This window comes from Petromyzon marinus, unplaced genomic scaffold, assembly GCF_048934315.1.
Source record: "Petromyzon marinus isolate PM22_M1 ecotype Great Lakes invasive population unplaced genomic scaffold, UKy_Petmar_22M1.pri1.0 PM_G_Scaffold_10, whole genome shotgun sequence".
Classification (NCBI taxonomy): domain Eukaryota; kingdom Metazoa; phylum Chordata; class Hyperoartia; order Petromyzontiformes; family Petromyzontidae; genus Petromyzon; species Petromyzon marinus.
Genome location: NW_027422651.1, coordinates 889,672 through 903,797, shown reverse-complemented (window position 1 = coordinate 903,797; position 14,126 = coordinate 889,672).

Below are 14,126 nucleotides of genomic sequence, written 5' to 3'. Positions count from 1 at the left end.
TGTACTCAAGGTTACAGATAGTGGTATAGGGAACAACCAGTTCTAAAAGATAAGAATGTGCCAAGCCATATAAGGCCTTAATTCAAGAGGTAAACTTTTCAGATTGATTTTTCATTGCACAGACAGCTTATGCATTGACTAGAACAGGAGTACTATGATTGCACGAGTTTGAAGACTGACAAAGATAATATTGCAGTCGTGTATCCTGCGTATAACAAAGCATGGATGGAGTGCTCGGTGTAAGAAAAGGCAAGGCACAGCATCAATTTGGCCATGTTACGCAGTTGATAACATTTCACTTTTTTGCTCGTATGGGCTTTCATGTATGACCCAAAGGTTTTTGACTTACAACAAAAGTAAATCTTATGTCCATCAATTTAGTAGTTTGTATTCACGGAAACAAGATGTGCTGTTTTCTAAGTTTTGTTTCGTATTATATTGTAATGATTTGTTTTTATTATGAATTTCATCTATTACCAACTCGTAGCATCATGTCAACCCAGAGTTTTACGTGATTGGAAGGACCATAATTTTTGCATCAGCGCTGTTTTACGTAACCTCTCACTTAAAATTAAATTGTACATAAAATTGCATAAGCTTTGAAGGATTACACACATAGATTTGGAAGCACAGATTTAAATAATATTCAAAGCTGCAGGATATAATATGAAAGTACAACAAATGAGCAGTGTCATGGATTTGAGTCGATTTGAAGAATATTACAATCTAATGCAATGTGTTGGGATATGAACAAATGCAAACGACGAGAATGTTGGAGTTTTTTTTACGTGTTAAACGTACAAAACAAGTTGGATAATACATGCAAAATTAAGGATAGCCAGTGTTGTAAGCAGTCTATTTATTTTGTTATTTGTTTAATATTTTAGTTTCGTCCTTATATATATTTGATGCTAAAGATGTATATGGTACATTGCACTCTACCTATTCAATTAAAAACTGATTAGGTGATTCGGGGAAGTTATTTGTTGTCATGGTGAGAGTTAAAGCATTGAAATCTGATTGGGGTTCTAATCTGCAGCAAGTCTATGCTGTCATAAGTGAGTGTGAGTGCGGTGGACTAATTGACCCCTGAAATGTATCAGGCAGTTACCGATAATGTACTCTTTAAATTGTTGCCTTGTATGACTTCCGAAATTGAAAACACTTTGCGCCAAATGTAAATGTTTATTGGAAAATGGATATACTGTAACTGCCAAAAAATATATATAATTGCAGAAATAATAATATGGTCTTTGTAAAAAGTGTGTGTTTTGAAAAAGTGTGATTGCATGCAAGACAGTTTTGGGTTCTTCCCACGAGTTTTTTTGCATATTCAGAGATGAAAATATGTTAATTGGTTAAATTAAAAATTTTTGCTACAATTGTAATACAAAAATATAAACTTGAAGCTAGAAATGCGGTATAGTGCCCCAATGTTTGACCTTTTTATCTTTTTCCATTACAGATAATACTGTTTTGGATGTAATATAAATGTTTTGTAAGGCCCTTTTACAATGAATTGTCAGCAGATGATTGGAATTGCAAAATGAACCATTCTTGTATATTACGTGTTTTCTAAATTGATTTGCATTATAAATGGCAATATAAACCCTTTTCATGTGGTAAATATATTACCGTTATCTGATCTCTTCTAGAAATCAGTATTTGGATATAAGAAAAAAAGCTGCTTTTAGCTCTGCACCACTTATTCCACATTTTTTTCATTAAAATTGTTTTTGATGTTAATATTTTCATTCATGACATTTTGCAGTGTTACACTTTTTATTTTCGGTAAAGTCTCGTCGAAAGAAATTACTACACTTTACCCGAAAGAACCAAAGAGTCATTCCTGCAGTCACGAAAGCTTTGAATCTATTTTGCTGTGTATTTAAAAGTTGAAAAAACATGAATGTACCTGGAAATATGTCCAGTTTAAGTTGTCATGTTCTTTACTCTGGGAATGTTACAGATATGTGGATTTGTCAAATTTCAATTGACACCCAACAACAACATTTTAACAAGTTGTATTTTGGAGCCTTGCCACTTTTATAGGCATGTTTACCATGTGTTGATAAACAGTTCACTGGAGAATTGTAATGTGTTCACTGTTCATCATTTACAGCGTTTTGTCAACCCACTGCTTAAACGAAGGCCTCACCACACCATGTCGGTCATTCTTCACCCACTGATGTTAACTGTGGCTGGGAATTGAACTGGTTGTTTCGTCAGTTTCCTAGTGCCACCACTCCATTCAATTACATCCTGTTTAATGTGTATAATTATAAGTGGCATTCTTACTCTTTGGTTCTATTCGGTAAAGTCACGTAGGTAAAAAAATTAAAACAACAAAAATCACGACGTTTCGGCCACAACACAAGCGGCCTTCATCAGGTGAAGGGACCAACCTGTCCAGCGGGCAGCGTTGGAGTGAAGAAAGCCAAGCGCTGGTCGCCTCCCTTTAAGCTGTGAGGGGGCAAACAGCAAACGCTCTGACAAAGGAAATTAGCATGAAACGCACCACTGACAAAGTTTGGAATTAGCACAAGATGATAATACACCTCCCTGGGAGTTTGGAATACCACTATGCATGTTGTTGCGTTGCAACAACAACATGCATAAATACAAACTGACAATTTCATCCTTGCAGTCACGAAAGCTTCAAATCTAGAAGTCGCATTCTATTTTTGGTGGTCATACGTTCAGTATTTTCTGCTGAACTGAGTGTTGGATTTATTCATTTTAAATGTACTTTTTGCTTGGTTACATTTTGCTCAGGTAACAGCTCGCATTTGCGGTAATTGGTGCCATAAATCAATGTCTTGTCTGGCATTAGACACGTCTGTACGAACAGTGTTTTCATTAGCCTCCATTTATCAGTTAGGGGAACAACTAAGCTCGAAGGGGCAGTACGTGTCGTTCTGGTCACTCAATACGACGTGTACTGTTCACGGACCACTGAGAAAACGCGTTGCAACAACATGCATAAATACAAACTGACAATTTCAGCCAGTGCAGCAGCTTTATATAGCATGACCACATCGATTCAAGTTTCACAAACCTCTTATTCGTATGTGCAGACGTGTAGCAACTACAATAATGTTTCTTTGAGGTGGTAGAGCCGGATGACTGCGTCAGCTGTAGCAGATTGTATCACTGTAATGCCTCCATTATGTTTGTGAATCGGGCATTGAATTGTTATATGTTCCATGGTTCTGGGTGAGCCCAGTCGCACACTGGAGAGTTTTTTCTGTTTTCCTTTTTTGTGCATCGACCGGATGTTGTTTAGGGTAGCCCGTAAGCTTTACGGAAGATCGAAGCCAGGTATCTTTTACATCGGGTCTTTCATGAGGTGTTTGTGTCTTGTGGACTTCATTCGGATTTCCAAGAATCACGTTTGAATGTTGACTTAAAGCTTTCGTGACTGCAGGAATTCACATTCTTGGGTCTTTCGGTAAAGTCACGTAGATAGGTTCAAAGAAAATAACAAAAAAACTACGACGTTTCGATCACAGCACAAGCAGTCGTCATCAGGAGAGCAATCTTATTATCCCTGAGATCAGGGCTAGGCCAGCCCTGAACAAGATCCGTTTACCATTGGGAGAAGTGACAACAGCAGATGTCAGTGTGAAGGCGATCGGTATTACCTTAGTGTCGCGGCATCTCTTCAGAAATGTGAGTGACTTGATCGAGTCGACGGATCTTGTTCAGGGCTGGCCTAGCCCTGATCTCAGAGATAATAAGATTGCTCTCCTGATGACGATTGCTTGTGTTGTGATAGAAACGTTGCAGTTTTTTTGTTATTTTTATTATTTTCTTTGAACCTATCTACGTGACTTTACCGAAAGACCCAAGAATATCACGTTTGAAGTTACATTGTTGAAGGTTAAGCGCGTGGGTCCAAAAAGGCTTGCGCGACTCGAGTGCTGGCGAGGGACTGTATTGAGATCCGAATGGATGGGGAGACGTTCGTTTTTCCACGATTTGCTGTGCTTCCCGGACAGTTGCAGTATTGAGGCAAATGGATGGGGAAGTGATGCGTGGCAACTCGAGAAGCCAGGATTTTGGATCCTGCTTTAAGGTTCCAGTGCCACCGCATTGCATCGTTCAATTGGACATCAACAAGCCGGGTGTGTGCCGAGCTATTTATGGTCCATGCCGTTGCACAGAATACACAAGGACCATGGCTTATACCATAGCACCGGTGATAAATAAGAATTATCAAACAAGAACATGGAACAAAAGCTGAAAAGTATTTAGGAAAAAAGCGTGGAGCGGTGCATGCTGAGAGTTACTCTGGGATGGAAAGAGGAATGCAGATGTACTGACGTCGCAGACGTCGCTGTGTAATGCCGGCACTAGAGGGGCACGGTGTGCGATGTACTCACATCGTGGACACCACTTGTATGCGGGTGTCGTGCTGGCCCGAGAGGGGTTCTGTGAGCGCTGAGTCATAGCGCTGAGTGACACCACGCTCAGGTGTGCATTGCCGACCCCTACAGGATGGGGTGTGAGAGTGTCAGCCATGGAATCGGGTTACTTTAGGCCATGGCACTCGGGTTGACCCCGGAGAACACGTGACTGGTAAAGTCTACACAGGGTCCCCAAGTGGGGGGGCTAGGGGTGGTCACGTGTCGGGGCGAGATCCTGCTCGAGGATTCTAGAAGGTGGTCGTGGCCAAGGGTGGGGCCAGCCACGGCCACGGAGGATATAAGCTGGGTTCCCCAGAGTTGCTGTTGTCATCCTGAAGATCTACATTCGACGTCCATGAAGAGTCACCAACACGTGGACTTGGACCCAAGCTGGGGTCCTGTCCGTTGTAGCTACTCCCAGTGTAGTTAGTGTAGTTAGCCTGGTGGTCACGTAGCTAGTTACGGTGTAATTAGTGTAGTTAGCCTGGTGGTTACGTAGCTAGTTACGGTGTAATTAGTGTAGTTAGCCTGGTGGTTACGTAGCTAGTTACGGTGTAATTAGTGTAGTTAGCCTGGTGGTTGCGTAGCTAGTTACGGTGTAATTAGTGTAGTTAGCCTGGTGGTTACGTAGCTAGTTACGGTGTAATTAGTGTAGTTAGCCTGGTGGTGACGTAGCTAGTTACGGTGAAATTAGTGTAGTTAGCCTGGTGGTTACGTAGCTAGTTACGGTGTAATTAGTGTAGTTAGCCTGGTGGTGACATAGCTAGTTATGGTGTAATTAGTGTAGTTAGCCTGGGGGTTACGTAGCTGGTTACGGTGTAATTAGTGTAGTTAGCCTGGTGGTTACGTAGCTTGTTACGGTGTAATTCGTGTAGTTAGCCTGGTGGTTACGGAGCTAGTTACGGTGTAATTAGTGTAGTTAGCCTGGTGGTGACGTAGCTAGTTACGGTGTAATTAGTGTAGTTAGCCTGGTGGTGACGTAGCTAGTTAGGGTGTAATTAGTGTAGTTAGCCTGGTGCTTACGTAGCTAGTTACGGTGTAATTTGTGTAGTTAGCCTGTTGGTTACGGAGCTAGTTACGGTGTAATTAGTGTAGTTAGCCTGGTGGTGACGTAGCTAGTTACGGTGTAATTAGTGTAGTTAGCCTGGTGGTCACGTAGCTAGTTACGGTGTAATTAGTGTAGTTAGCCTGGCGGTCACGTAGCTAGTTACGGTGTAATTAGCGTAGTTAGCCTGGTGGTTACGTAGCTAGTTACGGTGTAGTTAGTGTAGTTAGCCTGGTGGTCACGTAGCTAGTTACGGTGTAATTAGTGTAGTTAGCCTGGTGGTTATGTAGCTAGTTATGGTGTAATTAGTGTCATTAGCCTGGTGGTCACGTAGCTAGTTACGGTGTAATTAGTGTAGTTAGCCTGGTGGTTACGTAGCTAGTTACGGTGTAATTAGTGTAGTTAGCCTGGTGGTCACGTAGCTAGTTACGGTGTAATTATTGTAGTTAGCCTGGTGGTTACGTAGCTAGGTACGGTGTAATTAGTGTAGTTAGCCTGGTGGTTATGTAGCTAATTACGGTGTAATTAGTGTAGTTAGCCTGGTGGACACGTAGCTAGTTATGGTGTAATTAGAGTCGTGATTCATAATAAAGGTTTTTGGGTTAGATCGCGTTATTTATAAATGTGTCGTAACCCTCCACCACCCGACACGGCCAATCAGCAAAAAAAGTGTCACGTTGACAAAAGACAAAAGAGTTCACTATATCAGCCCACCGCTGTGTTGAAGGGTGAATCAACAACATTTACAGTTTGAATACGACGTTTCGCTGATAATTACATACAGCATCATCGGGCAATTCGCCAGAATGGTAAAGCCCTCACTTGCTCCCGGTCTTAAATAGAGCAGCAGCAGGGTGACGTCTTCATTTAACTCATTCAGGTGCAGTAATTATATAATCGATTGGTGATCAGTGACAGCGCCGTGACTACACGGGATGTCGCGCTTGGCCTGAGCAAAAGGCAGACGGCACAAAGAATGAAGACGCACAATGTGACACTGTGAACTTGCGAGACGATTTCGTTTTGCGCGTGCGATAATCACCGCCATTCTGCTGGGTAAAATGTGTAGTACTCTTTGGTTCTATTGGGTAAAGTCACGTAGGTGAAAATAACATAACAAAAAATCACGACGTTTCGGCCACAACACAAGCGGCCTTCATCAGGTGAAGGGACAAGACTGTCTGGAGGACAGCGCTGACTTTACCCAATAGAACCAAAGAGTATGGATCCTAGCAGTCACGAAAGCTTTAAATCTAGAATTAAAATGTGTAGTCCAATCGCTTGGCACTAAACATTTTATTTAAATGTGAAGACCTTTGTCGATCCACTGCTGGATAAATTCCTCCACCACGATGTTTCTGCCATGGGGGTTGTTTGACCATCATTCACCACATTGGTCAGTGTGGATTGGTGAAGGACAGGTAGGTGCCCAGAATTAGTTCAGATATCACTCGCTACTGATGTCATCCGTGATCAGTAATCAAACTTGAGTCGCTGCTGGGTTCATAGTGCATTGCGCTAACAATTGCACCGCTACTACACCTTAAACATTGAATGTCATCATTGACCACGATTAATCCACAGCTGGATGAAGACCTCCCGGTGCTATCCGTGTACCTGCTTGAGTCCCGAGTGGTTGGGGTCATCTGAGTGCAAGTGGTGTGTGGTTATCCACGTCGGGTGAGTTTCCTCACCAACCTGCATTGACCAGGGTATAATGACTAACGGTCACATATCTTCCCCACAATTTTAACGCATCTTGATACATTAACCTGAATCTGAAAATTTGAAATATTCATCATTACGAGGAAATAAAACAGGAAGGAGACAGACTTCTAAACATGGATTTCTCTGTTAGATGCAGTCATTTGATGCCTCTATTTGTGATATCTCAGGGAACACGATGTGACAAATCAAGCATACCAGCTTATATGGAAGAATGTCTTGATTCCAGCTCTCAAATCAACAGATCGACACGATGCTTATATAAATAACCACATTGTACAGCTTACCGACCTACCAAGGAGTTAACCCGTTCTTTCGATGTCCTCTAGTACACAGGTAACTATAGGCTACAACAGGTGTTTCGTAAAGCCAGTAGATACACCTTTCTGCGGCCCACTTTTCACTTCCCACAAAATCAGCAGCCTGCAATACAATGCAGCGATACGGTCCAATTTACACTTCAATGGCGACTAATGGGAGATGCGAATGGACCGTGGAAGACTGGCCCACAAACTTCAGTTTGAGAATGCAGAGGACTGGATGGAAAAATGCCAAGGAAATCCCGATCGGATACCCCCCCCCCCCCAATCTCTCTCTACGAAGAGTTGACGGCGGGGATTTGAGAGGCGGCAGCAGCAGCAGCAGATGGTGGCCGTACGCTTGTGGCAACGAAGCCCCGAGTAGCCGTCCCTGCAGGTGCACACGCCAGGGAGCCGCGCAGCGCCCGCCGTTGACGCAGCCATCTCGGCACAGCGATGTTCGGGGGGCATCGCCAGAGGCGCACGGGAGGAGGAGCCTTTAGCCGTCGGCAGAATCCTTGCATCGGGTAGAGCGGCCCCAGACATCGTCGTCGTCGTCGTTGTCGTCGGCCGCTAAGTGATCGGAGTGGCGATGATGACGCATTGGCGAATGTTCGTGCGTGTGTATGTGGTCACAACGGTGACTTCCTGGGCCTCAATTATGTCGGCTCAGACTTAAATGAGTACCTGGTGTGCTGTGGATACGTCAGCATTGGGGCGACAAAAGCGGCTTTGGGGCCGTCCATAAATGACGTCACGAGATTTTGGACGAATTTTGACCCCCCCCCCTCGTCATTGTCACAAATGTCTGACCCCCCCCCCAAAAAAAAGATAAAACATGCTTCAAATCGCTTTAAACTATTGTCATTGTAGTGCGTATTATTGTGCCGCTGCACTCTGATGTTGTAGGAGAAAACATTTATTAACAAGTCTATTTAATTAAGTGGAGCGTGTTGTCTATATTTATTTAAAGTTGCGCATTTTGATGTGACATCACATTTCTCACCCCCCCCCCCCTCGTCACGCATCGTCACAAATGTCTGACCCCCCCCCCCAGGTGCGTGACGTCATTTATGGACGACCCCTTTGGCGTGGTGTTGGCCACACCACCTACTCGATACAAGACGTACACAAGCTGAAGAATCAGACTGGCGAACGAGAGGCAGAATTGAAATAAATACATCGTGACACGGTTGGCATAGATGAGGTGAGAAGGAAAGGAGAGCACCCCATACCTCTGAAGAGTGGCATAACCTTTCCTATCATAGGGGCACAGCTGACAGTAATTCTAGAGGAATGGGATTATATTATTGCTGTCTCTGAGAATCGCACATTGTGTTTGATCGCTCTCATCGGATAGGGCGACCTGAAGAACTGGCGGTGTACTTTCTCACTCTCGCTTGTGTACAATTACGGGTTACCAGAGCACAGAATGCAAGCTCACATTCACTCGGGTAAGATGGGCTGCAAGCACAGTGGCCAGATGTTAACTACCTCGCCTGGTATACAGGAGGTCGTTGGTTCGATCTCGACTGACGCCTGCTGCTGTATATTTGGATGTTCTCCCCTTGATCGTGTGGCTTTTTCTCCGAGTCCTCCGGTTTTTCCCTCCCAATTCAGAAGCATGTGTTTGGAGTATTTGGCTGCTAGAAATTTTCACACGATAAGCCACTTCGTTGAGCTATGATTTGTGGCCAGGTCGCTTCTAAAAAAAAGAGCTTTACAGCTCAGTGGGCCCTGGTAAAATAAAAAAGTTTTAATTTAGTATGAGAGGGCAACATTCTCGTCGGTAATGGCATAAGACAGGAGGCGGCAGTGTATACGTGGTGCATCTGCGTTCGAGGCTTAGCCAATTTTCACAGCCTCAGATCAATCCACTGCTGGATGATGCCTTTCCCCATATTATATGGGTTACTTGACCATACTGCACCACACTGGTCAATGCGGTTTGTTTGAAGGAGTCCAGATATCACTTTCAATTCATGTTATAGTCATTCCCTGTAATCGAACTTACAGTGAGGGAAAAAAGTATTTGATCCCCTGCTGATTTTGTACGTTTGCCCACTGACAAAGAAATGATCAGTCTATAATTTTCATGGTAGGTTTATTTGAACAGTGAGAGACAGAATAACAACAACAAAAATCCAGAAAAACGCATGTCAAAAATGTTATAAATTGATTTGCATTTTAATGAGGGAAATAAGTATTTGACCCCTCTGCAAAACATGACTTAGTACTTGGTGGCAAAACCCAGGAGTGTCCCACTTTTGTAGAGGAAACCTTTACAGCAAAATCATCAAACACCCACCACCCCCACCCCACTACCGTTCCCAAAGTCCGCCGAGTGGAAGGTCATGGCAACGCAAGAAAGTCGACTGATCTTTCACGAGGCCAGGACTCCCCACGCCCATGTCTGAGGGTTCTAAGGTCAACTGTAGTTTAGATTAACAAAAATATCTGAATGCAACCGCAACTCACAAAATAACAAAATTAACCCAGAATGCACCAAATCTCGTCAGATCTTTGAAGCTCAGCCGGGGAAGAGCCTGGGTTTAGTGCTTAATTTGAAGACTGTCTGGGAAAAGCAGACGTTTCAGGCCTTGCGCTGCAAGTTGGCCAACAGATGTCGGTGTACGGTGACGCTTTTTATATTCTTGGTTATTTTGGTAAAGTCACGTAGAAGGGAAACAATAAAATAAAAATGTAAAACATCTATGCAGTTGTCGAGTGTTACCCCCCCCCCCCCACCACCTTTCGTATGCACAGGTAATCTCCGAGTTACTCCGGTTTCCTCTCACGAGCCAAACAAGCTACAAAGGAATTGGTCGAACATCTGAACGCTGGAACTTCATGAATACAAAATCTCAGAAACAGTCAGGATTTCCTGAGTAAATGAACGGGAAAAAAAATATTCTGACAGTATTATTATTATCACCCACGGATGCGCATGTGAGCGGGGCTTAATTTCAACCACGTCCCACACACGGCACACCACGTCCAGTACGCACTTCTCACACTACGGCCGTGGCTACACAAAAAAAAATCACGTGTGCCTCCTCCGGTCTACCAGCGACCCGGAAAATATTCCATGAGAAATGTAAGGCCTCCTCGTGTGCGGGCGCGCCACGCGTGAAGACTGAATGGACTTTGGGGGGCTGTGGCTCTCTGGTTGTACGTGGAATGTACGGGGGGTGTGGTGGTTGGCCCAACTGGATGCGGACCGCTATAAATTCCGTGCACTGCACAAACCCCCGGAATAAAACCACGGCCTTTGCCGGACCACTGAGGGCAACCAGCGAGCTAAAAAGAGGTCAGAGTTGGAAAAGGTCCACCCCCCCCTCCCCCTTCTTTCTCTCCCCCTCACTTGTGAAAATGAATGAACAATTTGTTCGATTACAATGCCATTGTTTCGAAGAGATCAAACGGATTATCTTTCGTCTTGGCTACACAGCCGTACGTGTGCGTGTATACATCCCCCGTTTGTCAATCCACTGCTGGATAAGGGCTCACGCCACCCAGCAGTCGGTAGTGAGGGGTTATCTGACCACACGTCAGTGTGTCTTGATAAAGCTCAGGGGGAGTACAGACACAAAATGGATTTAGCTGCACTGCCCGGAACGCCCACTACTACTGCACCTGTGTTTTGTGCAAGGTGGTCGCCCATCCGAGCAGTATCCAGGCTCAAAACCTGCTCAGACGAGATAGGTGCGCGGTTAGGCCGCAGGCCAATAGGGGTCGCATGCAGACACTTCTAGAACACAAATCGCATGTCATTGTGGTTTGCGTTGACAACACTGCACGTCGGCGTCACGAGCGACTAGTCGCCATGCTGTGGACCCTGGGCAATAATCATTGGCAAATAAAAACAGATAAGTAGCTGGATATAAGCACACCTGCTATAAGCACAGTTCTTATATGGCAACACATTCTTACGTTACACTGGTGGCCTTGCTCTGTAAAGGGTGTGCTTATATCCAGATTCTACTGCAACTGGCGGGCGTGTTAGGAAAACTTGATAACCCACACAAGCAGGACACCTTCGTGAGAGGTAGGGCTTTGTAAAAGAGAGTAAGGGGATGGAAGAGATGATGCGAGCGAATGTTTTAAGGCCACTGTGTGGAACATCTGTACGGGGAAAGTTGTATTGTCAAGCGCTTCAAAGAAGTCACACGTGGGGTTAGAGAGAACAATAATAAGTGTGGATTACCAGGTTATTCTGGGACACCCCTCGATTGTGGTGCAATTGCCAGAGACCCTACGACAGCACCGTCACATTTGATCATCAACCGCAACTAAATCATTATTAACATCTAAAGATTCCAGTAATAATAAGCGACTTAACATAACCATTCCTGCCTCCCCAATCTAATTACAGTGGCGAGTAAGTTCACCGAGCGAGCGATGTCAATTATAATGATGTTCTAAAGCGTTTGGAGAGCTTAAAATTTAAAGAACGAGAGCGGAGTCTCGACATTTACGACTTGGAAAAATTGAAAAACCACCATTTTAATGACAGGCCCCTCAAATGTAAGACCAAAACATTTTAGACTTGGGCGTCTTATTTTTTCACAAACTCAGACTTAATCAAGTTTGCATCTGGAGATGCTGAAGGGTGACACATTCCAAACATGACATCAGATTTTAAAATCCGAAAACTGCGATTTGCCCTCTTAAAAATTCCGTCGGCTAAAACTTGTGTGTTTGTCGTTTGCAAGCTTGGGTCCTGCGAAAGTATTGTCTGGAAGTGTTGAAGGATGTCAAATCCAAACATGACAGAATTAAAAAAATTCGGCATCCGCATTGTTGCTTAATTTCAGCCTAAGCCTGTTCAGGTTTGCGTGTGTACGTATAGACGGTGCTTTGAAGGGGGTTGGCATTCGAAACATGTCGCGTTTTTCAATAACTGAATTTTCGGGGGATTTCTTTTTGTAAGTGCGTGGCACACAGGGTGGTGCGCTGCTATGCAGGATTTTCAAATGGATACGCGCGACATTGACAGCATAATTGGAAATCACATCGACAAGCGCCATAGGGAATATCTTCTTTAACATTCATTTATATTTTTATTTTTTCGATTTTTATATTTTACGTGCCGAAAGTTGTTTTTGCGCCAATTTTTATTTTGCTTCTCACCTGCGCCGAAAAAAAAATACACTTAACGTGAAATATATTCGGGGAGGGGGGCGGGGGGGGGCAGGAAACTAAAACAACACGACACAATAGTTCAAAGCTAGGCACACGTTGCACGCTGCACTGAAACTCTGCGTGAACTACATGTGAACTACATGTGAACTACATGTGAACTACATGTCAACTGTGAACGCCGTTTTGTCAACAGCGCTGGATGCAGCAACAATACGTTCCTAACGCACGAGCAGCTACGGCAGGGAGCAATGTTGGGATTAACCACAGGTTGTCGCCCCAGGAGGTAGCCGTGCAGAGGAACGCAAGCATCGTTTCCGGAGGATAGCTCTCCGCAGCTGGGCCGCTCGCGTCTCTCCTGTTTTGTTAAAAAATAAAGGCACTTTTGAAGGCGGAAAACTGGCTACACGCGTTACGCCAGTACTATCCTGTGCGCGCAGGTTATACATGTAGGTAAATACTAGGCATGTACGAATAAGACTACCCCCCCCACCACCCAGCAGTTCGACGTATTGTCATCACTCGGGCGCTGCGATAGATTCAAGATTAAACAATTTGGTTTTATCTTCTTTGGTTCTTTCGGTAAAGTCACGTAGAATGAGAATAAAATAATAAATTGATAAAATAAAATAACACAATAATATTCTCACGACGTTTCGGCCACAACACAAGCGGCCTTCATCAGGTGAAGGGAGCGAGACTGTCTGGTAGGACAGCGCTGGAGTGAGAGAGCCACGTTCAGATCACGGCTTTTAAGCTGTGTGAGAGGAACAAAGAGCCTTGACGAAGGAATTAGCATAAAATTTAGCATTGAAATGGCTGAATGATTAGCTTGTGACTGGTCACAGAAATAGCTATGTTAAAAGTTAAAGCATACACATCTGCAGAGGCACCCATTGTTAAAAGGAATTAGCATAGAATTTAGCATTGAAATAGCTAAATTAAGGCATACACATCCGCAGAGGCACCCCTTGATAATGGGATTAGCATAGAATTTAGCATTGAAATGGCTGAGTGATTCGCTTGTAACTGCTACAGAAATAGTTACGTTGAAGTCAGAGCATACACATTCACCGAGGCACTTAGTACAAATCAAACAGGAGAATTTAGCATTGAAATAACTAGGCGAATTTAGCATTGAAATAACTGGGTGATTTGCTAGTGACTGGTCACAGAAATGACTACACATCTGAGCTATTCACAGTACTATATAGTGAACCAATAAAAACTAAAATATAAATTACCTTCATGTTATCAATAAACTCTATATTCTCCAATCAGCTAAGCTACCAACCATAAGTCGTTATATATCACAATGCTATATGGCGAAAAAATGGGTGGATTCTTACCCTCAAATTTCCGTACCACGGATAGCTACGGGCCCCGTTCAGACGGACGAGTTCATCCATGGTCGGAACAGAGGAGGGGGAGAGAGACAGCTGCGAAGCCCTAGTATACTCCATGTTGTAAACCATACCATTAACCGTGGTGTGAGAGGTATTAAGA